The sequence below is a fragment of the Pelodiscus sinensis genome, chromosome 5 (genome assembly GCF_049634645.1).
Source record: "Pelodiscus sinensis isolate JC-2024 chromosome 5, ASM4963464v1, whole genome shotgun sequence".
Taxonomy (NCBI): domain Eukaryota; kingdom Metazoa; phylum Chordata; order Testudines; family Trionychidae; genus Pelodiscus; species Pelodiscus sinensis.
In genome coordinates, this window is record NC_134715.1 from 86,682,360 (window position 1) to 86,700,955 (window position 18,596).

Below are 18,596 nucleotides of genomic sequence, written 5' to 3' on the forward strand. Positions count from 1 at the left end.
TGGTGGCATTTGCCTTCTTTTGGTTTTGCACAAAGTAAAAGTTTTTCCCTATACGATCCTATTTCACTAGGAGGGTGGTGTGGCACTGCAATGGGTTACCTACAGAGGTAGTGGAATATCCATCCCTAGCGGTTTTTAAATCCCAGTTTGACAAAGCCCTGGCTGGGATGATTTAGATGGGATTGCTTTTGGCAAGGGGTTGGACTCAATGACTTCCTGAGGTCTTTTCCAACCCTATGATTCTACCATAAAGGAAACTGAGCAGAAATTTAAATGCTAGACCTGAATACACTGAAATTTCGAAGGATAGTGGCAGGGCTGGCCCATGAGCATAGGCAGACTCGGCGGTCGCCTAGGGCGCCGCCTTCAATGGGATGCCTGATGATGACATCACGCCATTGATGAACGTTCAGGCAGGGGCACCAATCGTGCGTTCCACCTGGGGCGCCAGCTGCCGCAACCAGCTTCAAACCACTCCTGGATAGTGGCAAAGTCAAGATCTACTCTACATGGATCAAGTTTAATCTCCATTTTCTACCCAGTATGAATGAATATATAACAAACAAAAATCAATATTTACTATTCATTATGTAGATCCTATAATGATAGGGTATAATCCTGCTCAGGACAGAGTGCCCTTACCTATCAGGAAAGTCAGGAGAAGTGGAGGTCACACAGTAGCACCAGCTCTGGCACCACTTACCATCCCACAGAACTGAGCCCATAGCATGTACAGTACTTCAAAAGTGACAGGACTTTGATATTTCTAGATAATATTTATATCTGTGCAAAACGTGTTCTATGCTACCCAATCAGAACAGTACAATTTGACATGCACTTGACACTGTTCATGATCATGCTATAGAAAAAAACCCTTTGGTCCTGGCAGTCATATAAGTTGAGATTGCAGGGCTAAGCGGTCATGAAAACAGCTGTTACTTGGGAAATGAACACATCAGATTCCAAAAATCGAGTCACAATAACCATAGAATCTCATAGTGTCATTTTTCTAGTCACTTTGTTGACTAGAAGCCCTTGATCAAGAGCTGGCTGATAGCATTTCCTTTCCAAGAAGAATGGTTTAAGTGATGTTTAGCTTAAAAGAAAATTGCAGCAAGTAAGTATGAATAACAAGTTTCTAGGTCACAAAAGCCATTACCACCTATTGAGCTTAGAATCACTAAAAGGTTACAGTAAATGGTGAATTCTGGGTACAGCACAGGAAAGCCAGTGACTGATCTTTAAGGAAGGTAGATATTTAAGTAAAACCAGACTATGGTCAATGTTGGCTGGCTTCCACTGGTAAGAGCACCATAGTTGTGTAACAGTTCAGCAGGGAAAGAAGAAATATAAGATGACCAAATTAGAAAGAAAAACAAACATACAATTCGAAAGCAGTTTGAATTCTCTCCAACTTTAAACAAAAGGAATATCATATTTTGAAAATCATAGGAAGACATTACAGTTAAAAGGGGATTAGCCTCTCTGGATAAATGTGATAATGGTTTTAAAGTCTGGAAAAAGGAAGACTGGCCTAGTGACTAGGATATGAGCTTGAGACCTGGGTTCAAATCCACCTAGTACCATGACAGATCTCCTGGGTGACCTGTCAGGAGTCTTAGATGCTCTATACCTCCATTTCCAATCTGAAAAATGGGAGTGATAGCACTTCCCTACCTCACCAAGTGTTATTGAGATGACTCCGTTATAAATTGTGAGGTGCTGGTTTGCAAAAGTGCTGGAGTCTAACACCTTGCCAGAAACAGTACAGAACTGACTGCAATGTTCAGACAGTCATGGGCAGCTAGTGACCTAGCTCCCAGCCCCTTCCTTTGTGCCCCCCTCTAACTGCCTCACTCCCACAGTAGTTGAAAACATCTACTGTGTGGCCCATGACCCCAGCATTGCTCGGCTGGGGGCAGAGAGGCAAGACCCCAGCCCTGGTGTCCTGGAGCTTCAGTGCCCACAGTTCCTGGGCAGTGAAGTCACTGCGTCCATAGCTCCAGGGCTCTGGGCCCCAAAGCACTGGGCAAACAGGCAATGCATCCAATCCTAGCTCCCTATGAAAAGTATACTAGTCTGAGGGAGGGGCCACAATAGGCTGTTCGGGGTGCTCAGCCTCCCACTGCCTACAATACCTGATGCCTATGCTATCCTATCAACACTGTATTAACCCATAACTTTATCCCTCCTGCCTCAATAACAGAGAGACTGGGGATCCCACAGTGGCCAAAGTGACCACTTGGGCTTCTGTGAGCACATACTAGGTGGGGTGGGTGTGCCTATGCAAACAAGATCAGCCCCTGACGTCTTTTTGCACCACTCGCCACAATTCACCACCAGATGTCAGGGTAGAGCTTATCCTGACGCTGCTGACATCTGTATAAGCATACATAGATTACAGAAACTCCCATAGTGCTCCTCTCTGATCTCAAAAGTATAAGAGCCTTCAGAACAGGCTAGAACTAGAGCCAATATCTGTTCAGTATGGAAAGGAGAATGCGCGCGCGCACACAGACACACACACACACATTTTTACCTCACACTTCATGTTAGAATGAAATCACAGTGTCGATCAAAACAAATGAAAGTTTGGAACTGTCTGGAAATGAGGGATTTTAATTGATTCTCATGGAAAGCCTTAAAACAACTCAGGCTTGCTTGAAAATTCTGTGACTTTTTCCAATGTACCTGATGGCTCTTTGATAGCCACAATATGCTAGTGAAGGGACTATATCTCTGAGGCAGGCTATATGACCAAAAAGTTGCTGCTGGCAATGACCAAAGAGGACTTCAATCCTCCTTAGGGATGTATTATTGAGAACTGGCCTATTACTGATAAAAATCAAACCCTCAAAAATGCCCATCAGTCCCTGTTCACATATGAAATATCTCCAGTCTCGTGCTGTCTTGTTTAAGCAACCAGACTAGAGAGTGAAGCTATCTGTTAGCCTGGCCAAAAGAACATTTAACTCAAGCAGAACAGCTTCAACAGACATGAAAGCAGTAATCCAAGGGTTAATACAGAACAGAGGCAGGCGCAGGTACCAGGACAGACTCAAGTCCATACTTGTGACAGTCTGAGCCCACAACCAAACTTCTGGGCCACTCCTTGCCTAATATTTAAGAAAACCACTTCCACAGGCAAGAGGGAAGCAAGCCCCACATCACGCAGGGAACATGCAGCACAACTGTGTTTGAAACCCCTTCTTAAAGCAGGCAGAGAGAGGATGCAAACACACAGCACCACTAAGCAAGGTAGGTAGTTTAGCTACTGGACCTCAAATTCATAGTTGCTGCTGCCCAAATAATATTTAGCTTAAGTTCAAGAGGTTCCCAGCCACCATCATCACAGCTAGCTATATAACCCAGGGATGGGCTGTAGCACATCCCTCTTCCTACACACATTTTTCAGGGAGCAGAGAGGAGTTGCTGGGTCAAATCCCCTTTAACACACAAGAGAAGCCCCACCACTGACCTAGAGATGGAGCATCATGCATCTTCCATCCCCATCCTAGTTAATTAAAGAGGAACAGCTTCAATGCGTTAACATTGTGGGAGCCCTCATCACTGTACCCTGTGACCCAATGATTAGGGTATTCACTTGGTGTGGTGGCATGTTGAGTACCCTCCGATCCTGCACCCCATCTGCAGCATGATGAGACTCTGCCAGCCAGTAGAATAGAGAGGATTTATTGCTTCTGTGAGGTATAGCACAGCCTAGGTTCTATGTGAGCATCCAAGTGAGGGATCAGGCAGCCTCAGACCCCTGGGGCTAGGGGTCCACGGGCCCCCAAGCCTCCAGTACTCAGCTTAGTCTCTTCTCTTCTTGTTTCTCAGCCAAGATTGACTCCCCAACTCTGCCCCCAGCCAGGTGGCCGTCTCCACCTCCCTTCCTTTGTCTCTCCCTCTGGGAGGAGCCTTGTTATCTGCTCAGGCTGGGACTAGGTGTCTGGGCCAATACACATGTGGGTGAGTCAGTGGGAATCACACATGACAGTACAGCCAGGTGTGGACACTGGGTTACAGAGCAGACAGCCCCTTCCCCCCCACTATGTCACACTTGGGCAGCAGGTGAACCTTCTTCAACGGCCTTCTTACAAGGCAAGGGGGAAATTAAGACAGCACGAATGGCCAGACGAGGTCAGACCAATGATGATGCTAGCCTTAGTCACCCATTTTCAAATAATGGCTGATGCCAGACGCTTTAAAGGCAATGGACAAAAAGAGATCAATTATCAAATGATCGGTCCTCTGTCAGCCACTCCCAGCAGCTTGCAGGCTGAGGTTTAGGGATGTCTGGAGCATAGGACTGTGTCCCAGACTATCTTGGCTAATAGCCCTTGGGGGAGGTATGCAATTGCTCACTTTTTTTTAATTGAACCCACTTACAGGTTGACCTTCACAATGTCGACTAGCATGGAGGGCCACATTCTGATTGAGCATTGAAGGAAGATATATTACCTCATCAGAAAACATATTGTATTTGATCGCTCTCTGCAGCTTAAGTCTTCACTGTACCAGATTCCTGGTTCCACTAAATTCAATGGCAAGACTCCAGATGAACCAGGATCTCACAAAGGCTATTCTACACTACGAGTTTTCTTAGAAAAAATATGCTAATAAGGGACTCATTTGCAGGAGTTGTGATCTCATTTGCATATATGCTCTGGCTGTCAATCTTCCAGGGTTCAAATCAGTGGGTCTAGTGAAGACACACTAATTTGAACTGAGAGGGGCACTCCAGTCGATGCCGGTAGTTCTGCTTCCATGAGGAGTAAGGAAAGTTGAAGGGAGAGTATTTTCCTGCAGCATGGACAGCACCAAAAGCTGAGTTAAGGTATTTCAACTTCAGGTATGCAATTAACGTAAAGTCGAATTAAGATACGCAACTTCAGTTATCCCATAAGGTAGACATACCCTTAGGTCTGCTCGCTGCCTCTTTTCACATTTCAGCTGAAAACACACGAGGAGAGATCAGGAAAGTCTGCGATAGATGGCAGGCACTGCAAAGGGGCTGGTCCTTGTGCTAAGTGAAGTAACATTATATAATGGGACACCACAGAATAATAGCATTTCAAGCCCAAGCACTAGGAATGCTAACAAAAAGAAAGAAAAGCCTATTTAGATCACTGTTACAATCTGTAAACATAGTAGTAAGTAAGTAATGTTACCAAAGTATTTCCTGTACTAAGTATCTACTCCAACAATGCCCTGTTTAAAGAGAGAATATTGGGAACACTGCAGCATATCTGAAAATGACAAATTGGAACGATTTTAATGACAACCCCTGCTAAAGCCTTACAAATCAAAGAAAATAAGTCTGTATAGGACTAAATAGCTCGACAGCTTAACTCTTTCCATAAAAGAAGGTTGTGTCTGCAAATACAAGCATATTTTACACTTTCCAGAAGTTAGCCAGCCCTTTCTTTGCCCTCAGGAGTGGCCCTAGACAAGCTGACAGCAACTGGCGCCCTAGGCAAAACGCGCGATCGGTGCCCCCACCTCCAAAACCCTCAACGGCCATTTATATTTGCGCCCTAGGCGACCACCTAGGTCACCTGTATTGACGGGCCACCACTGCTTGCCCTGATGTAGATTATTTATTTATTTTGCTAAGTCTGGATGCTTTTCCTTATCATACTTTTCCTTGTCATTGCTGCTTTTTCTCTCTGAAATGAGTTCACACCCTATTGCTTGTCAGTCATTTAGCATCTTGTTTTGGATGTTAAAATGAAATGTAAGGAGAACCCATAGTTCACCAAATGGACCATTTCAGGGCTGGCTTTAGGAAGTGCAGGGCCCAATCTGAACCAAATTTTAGTTGAGCAAAAAAAAAAAATTTTTTTTTAAAAAAGCCACCAACCCAGCACACAAAGAAACAACTCACAGCCCCTTTAAATTCCCAGCTACAGGGCAGAGTCCCACCTTCCAGCCAAACCCACGGGCCGACACTTGCTCCCGCAGCACACAGAAGGCACCACGCTCCTCCTCCGGGGCCAACGCCCCCTCATGCAGCATATCTGGCACACCAGCACACTTCTGGGTTTAGGGTGCGAGGCCCTCTGGCTTTAGGGCGCAGGGCCCTTTTAGGCGTGGGGCTCAATTCAGGGGAATCGGGCGAATCGGCCTAAAGCTGGCCCTGGGCTATTTAATTAGACATTATTAACTGAATATCTCAGTCACAATGCCTGTGCCAGTCAATCAAATAGAAAGCTGTTGGAGGTAACAATGGTCAAATCAAGCTTTTGTATTATCAATTATAGAGTGTTTTCATATTTGGATACTAGTGTTTCCCTGCTCAGATTGTGTTCACATTCTCTTTCTTAAATGCCTGTCAAAAACCATATACTGATATGCTGCCTCAGCAAATTCATCTGATCCCTTGGGGTATATGTGCATACTCCTGTCAAAACTGTAAACAGCATAGGTACATGTGGGTACTCAGGGACACTCTGGTTCTAATTCATCCTCTGCCACTAATGTGCTGTGTGATCTTTGACCAGTCATTTAAATTCTACCTTATTTTTCCAGTCTGTAGAAGGCACTCAGAGGGCTGTTGAATATTAACTTCTGTTTGTACATTGCTTTGAATAAGTAAAATACTTCCATACAGAAGTGCTAAGTATTAGGCATCATCTCAGGGCTCATTCTAAGTCAAGGTCAGTGGACCTCAACTGTCCAAATTCATCTAATCAAAGCAAGAGCCAGCTGTATGGAGTTTGATTTCTATAAGCCCCTAGAGCTGTGGTGTCCAGCGCTAGCAACTGGCTGGTTGAGTGTGGCTAGTTGGCTTGAACAATGTAGTTATTTGACCAGTTCACTAGAGTAGTAGCTACTATTGTGGCTACTACGTCAGAACCAGATGGCACCATGGCCCTAGAGTGCACATTGGCCAATGAAGAAGGAAAGCAGTGTTCCTTGAAATCTGAGCCTGAATCCTGCAGCTTTTTCTGAAGAATCTAGGGAGACCAACGTTGAGGAACATTTTATTCCCCATCACCCTCTGAGGGGCAACACACGAGGCATATTCTCCTCATTGTTAAAACTTGAAACTCCACATAGAAGATGTGAGGCGTCTTCTCGTGAGAGCCCCTCTTTACTTGGCATCCAAACAGATGTGAGGCGTCTTCTCGTGAGAGCCCCTCTTTACTTGGCATCCAAACATTTTAACTTTCCTTGTACAATGAAGGGAAATCCAACCAAATTTGCTGATTCTAAATCGGAGTTTGCTAAGTGACTGAATGCTGTCATGCTAGTGGCTCATTGTTTACTACAGTAGACTTCCGATAATCCGGAACCTATGGGACCTAGGTGGTGCCGGATTATCAGATATGCTGGACTATCAGGAGGTACTATAAACTGGTTATATATATATACTATATACATTATATACTGTATATAAAGTGTTCTTAACCCTTTTTATTGTACATACTGTATACAGTATATTGTAATATTTTAGTTTTTTAAAGCTTTTTTTACCCTTTTTGCTCAGTTCAGCTGCTGCCACTATTACCTTGTGACTCATTTCTTGCTGAAGCTCACTCACTAGGCTCTTGCCATTTTGATGCCGGACTATCAGGAGTGCCAGACTATTGGATGCCGGACTATTGGAGTTTTACTGTACATTAAACCTAGTCTTTTGTAGCTCCATCAATATTTATTCTCACATGAAGCAAACAAGTAGGTCTGGTTTTGATTAGACTTGTAGTTAGCTGTCTAAGAGTTAGACTCTGGGAAAGAAGCCTTGTAGAGTCACTTGGAAAAGCCCATAAATTGTCTGCTGTTCGTTTAAATTAGGTTCAGAAAGAAATGCAAACCTGAAAGCTGCCAGTGTTTATAACTTTGATCAGAGTTTGGGGTTTTTGGGGGAGAGGGGTGTCCTGAGATTGTTCACCATTGAAGTGGGCACAGGGCCAAATCCTCACTCCTCCACACAAAGCTGAGACAAAAATAATTTGTACAAGAAACATAAATTATGAGTTTAATCGCTTTGCGCTGCTCAGCCCCAAGACAGAGTGTGGAGCAGCTGCATGGGCTCTGCAGTAGCAGCTACAACCTCCATCCATGACACAATTCAAGGGCTCATTTAACAGTAACGTCTTCACTGACTTAAGCTGAGAGAGTTCAGGAAAACCTAATTGGCGAGTAAATTCTCTATTAAAATTTCTGCACTTCTGTTCACCTTGAGAGGACTTGCTTTAGTTATTAAACTTAAGGGAAGGAAAATCTAGGAGGAACTAGTATGTTTAGAGCAGTAGGGGAAGGGTTTACCCCGTTGCACGAGTGTGCTAGAAGCAGAGTACTATAACATAACCAAAATCCAAATAGCAATAGGACCTCTGTCTCCATATTGGTATGACTAATTATTTTAACGAGAAGATTAGGGCATTCCCAGAAGGTATGGTATGGAAATAGTTCCATGTGAGTGTAATCTTTCTCTTTCTAATATTGCCACAAGCTGGTCTCTGATCACTTATATGTCAGTAGCAAAGCTTCCCTGAACTTCACTGAGAGCAAGATCAGCTGTTACGGTTGCAAAGCTGTTAGCCTGACTGAAGGGAAATAACATATCTAACTGAATCAATCTTTTTAACTGAATTAATTGAGGAACGATGGAACAAGTAGGATGAAGTGATTGAAACACAGGTTCCAACTATTATCAGAGTCCCTTGATCCTAGTTCTTACTAGTGGGATCACTGACATACAGTTATAGTGAGTTGGTATTTTGCACGTGACTGGAAAGGATACTGAAACATTGGCTTTCACGTGTATTACAACAGCAATATTAGTTCCTAGTTCATTCTCATGCCAAAATTTGCATCATTCAATGTTTAACATTTTTTAAAGGGTGTTCTTATAATATATAACTCTACTCTGGAAAATAGTGCCTTCTAACCTGACAGCACACAAATAGCCATTAAGTGTATGTAGTAGTCATATAAACAAAGTAAAGAGGAGGGATGGTCTTACAGTCAGGGCTTAGAACTGGCAGTCCAGATCTAAGTTGTACTCCCAGCACCTGGGGATGGGCACAGGACTTCAGTGGGCCATGCACAGAAAGCTCAGATACTACAGTGATGAAGGCCATACAAGTACATGGCTAGATAAATACATTCTCCCTCTTCAATTTTCTCCCCTGTAAAATAGGGCTGTTAATACCTACCTGACAGGGATTAATGATACTTTCCAAATGTCTGGGTTTGGCTAGGACACTGTTGGCATTTTAATTCCTTGTTTAGGTGCTCACAGGTCCAGAAAGCTAGATCAGCTTATGAAAAAATAATGTGGCTGTGACAGGGCATTCCATATACTTTATGAAAATATGCTTATGAACATGAATGACATGAAAGGAATACCGTGTATGTGAAATGCTTCAAGAAAGATATTCTTGGAAAAATTATAATCTACTGAATATGACTATCCTATTTGTATGCATGTTTCATCTTTGTACATCAAGTTAGGAATATGGAGTATAAACCTGTGTTACTAATGTAGTCACACTAAACGAGGGCCATTAATGGTACTTCAGAGCTATAATAGCCAATTAACAAAGAGACAATGAAGCTTAGCCTTCCTGTTGCTGTGGGTAGGCCCGTGAAGTATGGAGACAGGGTTCTTGCAGAGACATGTGACTATGTCACTTGATGAAGGAATCCATTTTAAATCATATACTTTTCCATAAGTAGCTGAGAGGGGGTCAAACTGAAACAATGGACTCCTGCCTTATACAAATCCTACTTAAGGATGAGGAATGAAGTAATCTAGGTTGTCGGTTCCCCCTGGCTACCCCGCTCAAGATGATTTCTGGAAACATCTAAGACTAAACTGGTGTAAGGATTGGGCCCAGACTTTCCAGCCTGTGAAAGAACCTTATCACACCAACTGGTCTCTCTCATAATCACTTATATCCTACTTTTTACACTTAATAAAATCACTTGTTTCTTAATAAACTTGGGGTATGTCTATACTGCGGGCTAAAGTCAAGTTAAGATACGCATCTTCAGCTACATTGATTGCATAGCTAAAGTCAAAGTACTTTAACTTGGCTTTTGGCGCTCTCTACACAACAGGAAGTCAAAGGAAGAACACTCTTCCTTCAACTTCCCTTACTCCTCATGAAATGAGGATTACAGAAGTCAGAGTAAGAAGCCCGTTATTTTGAAATTATTTTGAAATAATGGGCTTGCTGTGTAGACACGCACTCTATTTCAAAAAAACATGAGTTATTTCGAAATAAGCGTGCTGTGTAGACATAGCCCAAGTGTAAATAATTGCTACTTGGGGTGGGGTAAGCATCTGGTAATCTCTGTCTTTACTCTGAGAAAGAAGGCGAACAACATGAGCCTACCTTGTATAAGGCTGTGCATTTGGGTGCTGAGGCGAGTGCCTTTAGCTGAGCCACTCTCAGGATCTATAGTATACTGCAAAGAGCTATAACTCTCACTGCTGGATGAGGCCAGAGGGCCTGGCTCAGCAGGACAAAGCTGAGAGGCACCCAAGAGGACTGGAAGTTGGGTTCAGTGGTATCTCAGCAGATCAAGTGACAGTCCCAAGGCGATTCCAGTGACTGAATCACAGTGGGTTTCCTGACAATAAGTGGTGTAGAGAGCAGGCAGTAGGCCAGAGGCTTCTTGAGCAGAGTTCTGTCTGGTCAGCCCTGGCACAGATTGGGACATGCATTAGGGAAGACATAAAACAGGAGAAATGGGTACTGGGGGAGGGACAGAAACATACATTGGGCCATAGGAGGTCACATAGGTGGTACAGAACAGAGTAAAGGGAGAGCACACAGGACACAGAGATGGAGAGGAGAACCATGGAGGCGGGAAATGCACAGTGAGACATAAAAGAACAAGGGGAGACAAGAGAAACCTGGAGAGAGAATGAGTGAAATGCCCCTGAATCTATGTGAGGGAGAGAAGGGGTAGAAACAGACCAGCCATTTTTTCCAGAAGATGTCAAAGAGAGGGTTTCAGGCTACTGAACCTTTCTTAAACACACACCACTGGAGACAGGGGCAGTCTGCTCAAGGAGTGGTGCTAAGAGCTTCAACTCCTCTGTTAAAAAAAACAACATTATAAAGTACAAAATTAAATTATAGCCACTCCTGACCTCTCACTCTTGGCACTCCCAGTCCTTTAGAAAATTGTCCTGGCCTTTTTTGTAATGTTGGAAACTACTAGAGTATTGCCAACTCTGGCAATTTTATTGCAAGTCTCACAATATTTGATGGTTTTTCTTTTAGCTCTAGGCCCTGAATGAAGATTTCATTAAAAGCTCAGTTTTCTTTTTTAAAGAAAATTTCAAGCCTTCATGCTTCAAGAGAAAAAAAACTTGAAAACATGATCCATGTGCATTCCCAAGACCAGAAAGCAAATTTTAAAAACTAGTATTTGTTTTTTTAAACATTTGAGTATTCTCATAATTTGAGGCATGACTCATTTTTAATAATGGAGGTTGACAATTCTGTAATGAGCGCCATTTTTTAGCTGCACTAAAAACATAATTGATTTCTTAGATTAAATGCATGGTAAGGAGAATTTTTCCACTATTATCCACCAACAGACTTGATTGTCTGAAACAGTCTATAAAATTACCAACCTAGCATCAGTTTTATAATTCCTCTTATTTATCTATTTCAGCTAACTAGGATTTGTTTGTAATGTGAATGTTTTCATTTTTGCAACTGGGGCATTTTTGGTTTTTAATAATTATTACTTTAAAGGTTTTAAAGAACCCATCTATTCAAAAAAAGGCAGATAACAGGTGCTACATTACTTTTGATCAGAAAATCTTCCCTCATAGCACAAAATAGTCAGGCTTAGCTTGGCTGAACCCACATTTCCTAATTGTAAGGAGCAGTTAATGGACACAAAGCATTATCTGTACCTTATCTAGTGCTGGCATTTTGTTCAGTATTCCCAAAGACTAAGGCTTTTCAGACATACATTTTAATTAGAAGGAAGTTGCCAACAGCTATTTCTCTCAGGCAAGAGGGGGTTGTTTTGTTTTTTAAGATGAGAACAACTCATTTATTCAAGCTCCAAAAAGTGTATTAGGTAGCAGCTGGGGGGGAAGCTTGTCCTATGAAGATGCTCATTCAGCTCTCAAACAGCTTCATTTGCTAAATGTGCTGTGTGTTTCTCTGATATTGAGGGGGTTGCCTACATGATTAATTAAGAATAAAGGCTGATGGGTAAGTATATGATTATATGCAAAAATGCTCAAAGGTCAATCTTAGGAAAGATTCTATTGAAACATCTGCTTTAGTGTTGTAATTCTTGTATTTCTCCCTTTTTGTATTTTATTGCTAGGAACACATGCATCAAAACTCTAGGCTGCGTCTAGACTGGCATGATTTTGTGCAAATACTTTTAACTGAAAAGTTTTTCCGTTAAAAGTATTTGCGCAAGAGAGCGTCTATACTGCTGGCACGTGCCTTTGCACAAAAGATTTGCTTTTGTGCAAAAGCATCCTTGCCAGTGTAGACGCTTTCTTGCGCAAGAAATTAACGTTGCGGTCTACACTGGCCCTCTTGCGCAAGAATACTTGCGCAAGAGGGCTTATCCCTGAGCAGGAGCGTCAGAGTATTTGTGCATGAACCACTGATTTTGTACATTACAAAGTCAGTGTTCTTGCACAAATACTCACAGCCAGTGTAGACAGGTGGCAAGATTATGACACCCTTTTAGATACCTGAAAACGGCTATCATGACCCCCCCCTCAATCTTCTCTTTTCTAAACTAAACAAACCCAATTCTTTCAGCCTTCCTTCATAGGTCATGTTCTCTAGACCTTTAATCTAATCTTTAAAAACGCTAGTCTGCATGTGAAATAAAAGTTTTGTTAAAGAAAATGAAATCATGCACAACACTAAATACCTTGGATTCACATTTACTGTTACTGAGCTATTTGGAATGGCAGTGTTCTATGCTCTTCAAGATGCCATCTCATGGTATATCTTAATACACCAGAATCCTGATAAACATGCATTTCTTCATGAATGGAATAGTCATTTGTTTATCAAAAAAACTGAGGTGACATGCCTATTTCCAATTAATTATGATTACTACACCTCCATGTACCAGTTCTCCCCCTCTCAACCTCACAGGTCAGATTCCTCTGCTATCCATGAGATCTATAAGTAAAAACAGTTTAGAGAGAAAACTTATGTCCCAAAACAATCAACCAACATTAAAAAAAAAACAGTTCCAAATTAATAAGGTCTATGCTCTACACAATAGCAGCAGATGACATCCTTAGACAAAAAGACATTAGATTATTCAAAATGTGTATTTACTCTGGTCCATGAGATAGAAATCACCAGAAGGTGAAAAACAGTGATTTTTCCATAAAAGGGCGCTCTATTCAGGTTCATGCAGGGTAAAGGCAAACAAAGAGCCTTTGCATATTTTTTTTAAGAGAAAATGCCTCTCTAAATCATAGGAGAAGGGAAGAACATGGAAAGCTGATAATCCATTTCTAAATCATAGTTAGGCAAGCAGCTGACCAATACCACAAGCTCTCTCTTTTTCAGACTAGAAACAAAGACCTAATAGGCATTATAGCAAATATCTATGTTCTCCCTTAAGCAGCTGAGATATCTTCTTTGGTGATGAAAAGAAGAGCTGTTGGGGGAAAAAATGCTAGTTTTTTTTAAATTTCCATTGAAGTTTTTGATTTTTTTTTTAGATTTTTCAACAAAAGCATTCATCCAAAACCTTTAAAAAAAAGTTTAGTTTTCAGGAAAACATTTGTTTTCAAAACTGAACATTTTGTAACCAAAAGCATATAAAAAAAGTCAGTGGGTTTTTCATTATCCAATAATGGTCAGCATTAAATTTTCAACCAATTGCATTTTGATTAAAAGGCCAGTTTTAATTGAAAATTAAAAGTGTTGACAAAACAATTTGACCAGCTTTAATGAAAAGGCAATAGGAGCATTACCCAGCATTTAACATCCATGACAGCTTCCCATTGATTATCTCTTTCCAGCTTTCTAATAATCAATTATCAGATTTGTTGCTGTTGTTGTAACCAACTGTTCTTCATGTTCTATGTTGTTCCTCGTAGTCTATGCTTAACACATCAGTCAGCTGTCCAATTTTATACAGCTTGATTAAACTCAGATATGGACACACACCTGCTTATACTGCTTTCATACGTAACATTTATAAGTTTATTTCCAAACATTTTTGGTAGCTGATTTTTTTTTTTTAAATGTTGAAATTTTACTTACACACACCAATTCTATATATAAAGCAACAGTGCCATCTTGTGGGAAACTGCAGGTCTATCACTTGGCAAGTTTTTCAGGAGCTAAATTTATGAGAAAAATTATCTAATCTCATAGCCCCAAACCTTGTACTATACACTAGGGTTTTTTTTTAATGTATATTTGTCATGTTGATTGGAGGGCAATGTTCAAACAAAATCTAAAAGGAACAGTGAGGGTTTATTTCCTTCAAAGCCCATATTTCCTATCTCTCTCAAAAAACCTGGCTCCCTCTGGTTAGCACATGAACTACTCACCTCTCTATAGGCAAATATTGATTCAGCTGCCATACATGCAACAAAAATTATGCACAACTCCAGTTTTCCAGAATGCTGATGTAAGAGTTCTCAGCTATGCAATGGTGTGGACAGACATCCTAGTCAACCCAGGAAATGAAATCAGCCTTCACCTCCACCTCCCTGCAACTGTCTGAACACCTGTGGAAGAGCTAGAAAGCAGATGGTTTTCTGAAATCTGATAATCAGGTCTCCTCCCACAGGTTCACACTCCCCAGTTTTTCTCTTTGGATTATGTCTGTGTGACTTGTATTGCTACACCCCAGGTGCCATCGTCTCATCCCCTTTTGCCATTTCCTCACTTTGGGAGATTTGTGTCCCTTTTGCTGGTTTTTGCAGCTGTTTTGTATTTTTCCCTCTTTTTGCCTATTTAGTACCTCTTGGCTTCCTTTTCCATGTCTACAGAAGCTGTAGAACAGCACTTTACACAGAAGAGAGCTCTTATACCCTTTGTAGTCTAACATGCCATCCATCCTATAGATAGAAATTACTAAGATTAATTTCATCATTGTCTGAACAACCGGACACAAAACAAAAACAACTATAAACACAGGCTCCAATTCATCTGCCAGGTTCAGCTAATCAGTGCTTAATTTGTTAGGAGAGAGGTACCAGGGTTCAAGCAACTTTTTTAAAAAACTTTCACAACTGATGCTGCAAGCCCAGAGGTACCAAGGCTTGCCAAACCCTGGCACAAATTAAGCAGTGCAGCCAAATTTATGTGCAAGGCTCTTGATGTAGAAGGGATTGTTCTGAGTAAGTTTTTCTTTACATTAAACCCATATTACACTGCCTGCTATGTGCATAAAGAGTGGGAGGTGCAATACTGCTGCTCATACCACCATTTTGTCTGCAGGTAAGGTTAGCCACATGGAGTAAGTGTTCCATGGCCAAAATTAAAGCAGGCCACAATCCCGATGTGGGCTGCAGTCCAACACACTTTATTATAATTCATTGGAATAATTTACAACACAGCTAAGCAGTTTTTTTCTTGGTCCTCCAATGAAGACTGTGTTTTGGAGACCCCAACTGTGAGTTAGATGTAAATAGAAACTGAATAGAATCCCATGTTCCTAGCTAATTTGATTTTGCTGCCTAAAACCGGCCAAGTTCAAAAAGGAAGTATAGCCTGATATTTATACTCTGTTGTTGAGTTACCAGTAAAACAACATGTCTATGCCAGGAAGGATGTGGGACTGGACCTTAATTTGGGGTCTGTGTACTTTTGCACCAATGAGATTGGTCTATTCACAACTTCTCCAAAAAAAACCATTGATATTGTCATCTGCTCTTCATAAACCTCTTTTTTAAGGGTCACAATCACTTGCCTACTTAAAATAACAGCAGACTGAAATGTGGTTTAGATTTGTATTATTCTTTTACCAAACTCTAAACTAACTTAAACTTTGTAATGTGAGATGCCAGGACTGTTTGGAGTAAGTAGTCAGTGATTCCATAACAAAATAATCTAGCATTTTTAATGACAATTTTTGAGGTACCTGTGAAAACATGGAATTCTTGGTGTTTTGCCAAGAACAATTGGAATTGACATGTTATTTAGGCTAAAGTCAGTCTTCTGTGAAATACCAGTCTGAATGAGATAAATAAATGGCCCTAAGTGGTATTAATCAACCAAAGATAGAGTTTCATTACACAAAAACATACACAAATGTGAGTGCCACTGATTTGAAATTTTGAAGAATTTGAAATAAGAGGCTGATTTAAACTATAAGCTCATTATATCAGGAACTGGCTACACTGGTGATACTCCTATAAGGTGGGCGTAGTCCAAACTAGGGGTATAAAATCCTGTTTGTTTAACCTATTAAAGGGAGGCTGGGGAGCCCCCTGCCCACCTCTGGGCTGGAGCAGCCCCCCACCACAGGCAGGGGCTGCACTGGTGGGCTGGAGTAGCCCCTGCCTGTGGGGCACCTGGGTCAGCCCCAGGCAGGGGCTGCTCCAGCCATGCTGGAGGAGCTATTCAAGTCCCCACCTGTTAACCTTAGCCAGTAAGCCTCACTCACCAGTTAATGGTGAGGTTTACCAGTTAAACATTCACATCCCTAATCCAAACCTTAAAAGGATTTAACATGACATTCTGATGCTTTTTTAATTTAGAGAGACGTCTGTGACTGACCTGTCTTAGCACAGAGGAAGAATCAACTTTCCTCTTACAAAGGTGAGGTTTTCTTGTTGGAATTGAGGGCTTTGACAGTACATCTATGAGAATTTTGCACCTAGAAGTACCTCATATTTCCTGATCTAGTTGCCTCCTGGGCTCAATAGAAGCCATGAATTTATTTTATTCCTGAAGGAATTCTGTGCCAAAAAAATTAGAGATTCTGCAAAAGTTTTTTTTAAATATGCAAAATTCTGCAAATTGTGTGTCAAAATAACACTATATGACCACATCTTTTTCAATTATTTTGATAATTTATTTCAAAATACCTGTCAGCAGGTATGTATATCAAAGTAGACACAAAAATTTCCCTCGGGAGTACAGAGTTAAAGAAACCCCTGTGAAAACCCACTTCCTGTTTCTCTGCCCTCTTCCCCCCTCAGATCCCAAACAGGAGGCAAAACACACTCCTGCTCCAGCCCAGTTATGGCCTCCTCAGACAACTCTTATCCCCTACCTTCTGAGAGCCAAGGGATCCAGAGGAAAAAACCTGCCTGATGCTAGGTTCAGGGCTTACATGGAATTTCCTTTGTGTCTCTTCAGGGCATGATGGGTATTGCAGCTGCTCAGAGCCTTCCAGTTCCCTCTGCCTTTCTGCAGCCTTTTTTTCTACTTGTGAACTGGGTTCTGCTAGATCCAGTTGGCCCCTAGTGGAAGCCAACATCTCTGTAGTCCATTTCTGTAGAGGGAGAAGAAAGTCTGTGCACACATTAATTTCTGCACTGTGCAGTGAGCAAAATTCTGCTAGAAGCATTTTTTATTTGGAAACTACTTTTAAGTTTGGTTTAGTACAATACATGAATTTCAAGAAATTAAAATTTCTTATTGAAATTTAAAGCCAACAATTAACTACAAATCAAATTTAAGCAAAGGTAAACTGACCATCTCCAACCCAAATTACATCTCAAATTACAACAGGTTCATGCCACCATGAGTGATGTGATAAAAACCAGGCCTAACACATGCAAATGAATCTTCGACTGCAACTCCCTTTGACTGGTAAATATTTTAAATTTCTGATCATGTGTTATGAGCTTACCAAACTACCTGACAAGTTATGTCTTATGAACGTTGCTAAATTTTAAAATAAATATTTCTAGAGAGTAAATAAGGTTATATTCAACGTCTCAGTTTTAAGAAATTGGATACAGTTGAGTCATTCCCAATTGTGTTTATCTTTAATTCTTTTCAATTTTCTTAGTTCCATGGTCAGTTCCATGGATAAAAAACCCATAATGATACAGACTTTTCTAGAGGACAGCCTTTCAATAATAGAGAAAAATAACCACCTAATATGTTTTCAGCATCATAGGAATCACCAGATATTTTGATAATCTAAAAACTCCCCTTTATCCAAAGCCCACAAAACATTTTACAAAGGTAAGTAATTCTCATCTTACAACTGTTGAAACTGGATATTTTCCTCTAAGATATAACACTGTGTAAAGGAAGAACTAATTTCAGTTTAAAATTAGCTTTAAAATTCTCTTTCTTTATAAAATGCTTGAACAAAGAAGTCAGTATATAGGTTATTGGGCAGTTTATTTCACAGAAAGTGACACCAAGTTAAATATCTGTGTACTACCATTTTTTGGTTAAAATGGGTTCTAATTTTCAGAGAAAATTTTGTTATGCATTTCTTGCTTGAATAATCACTACTCTTAGAATTCAACAGCTGGTTTTCAGATGTATCTTATTTGTGTTCTACGTTCTCTTCAAACAGCAGAATGTCATGATTGGGTATAACAGTGTGCTGAGTAAAAGGGTGTATTTCCTGAATAAATAACACATGCTCTGTGTCAGTAAGATGCTGACAGCTTTTCTCATATTTTTCAGTATCAA

The 18,596-nt window shown here is 41.0% G+C and overlaps 1 long non-coding RNA gene across 1 annotated transcript; it reads left to right on the forward strand.

Moving 5' to 3' along the window:
- The first annotated feature begins 1,040 nt into the window (after nucleotides 1-1,040).
- LOC142829649 (uncharacterized) lies at nucleotides 1,041-18,122 on the forward strand. Its single transcript, XR_012904301.1, has 3 exons — nucleotides 1,041-1,117; nucleotides 16,694-16,754; nucleotides 17,673-18,122. It is a non-coding gene; the product is annotated as an uncharacterized LOC142829649 (long non-coding RNA).
- Nucleotides 18,123-18,596: the final 474 nt, after the last annotated feature.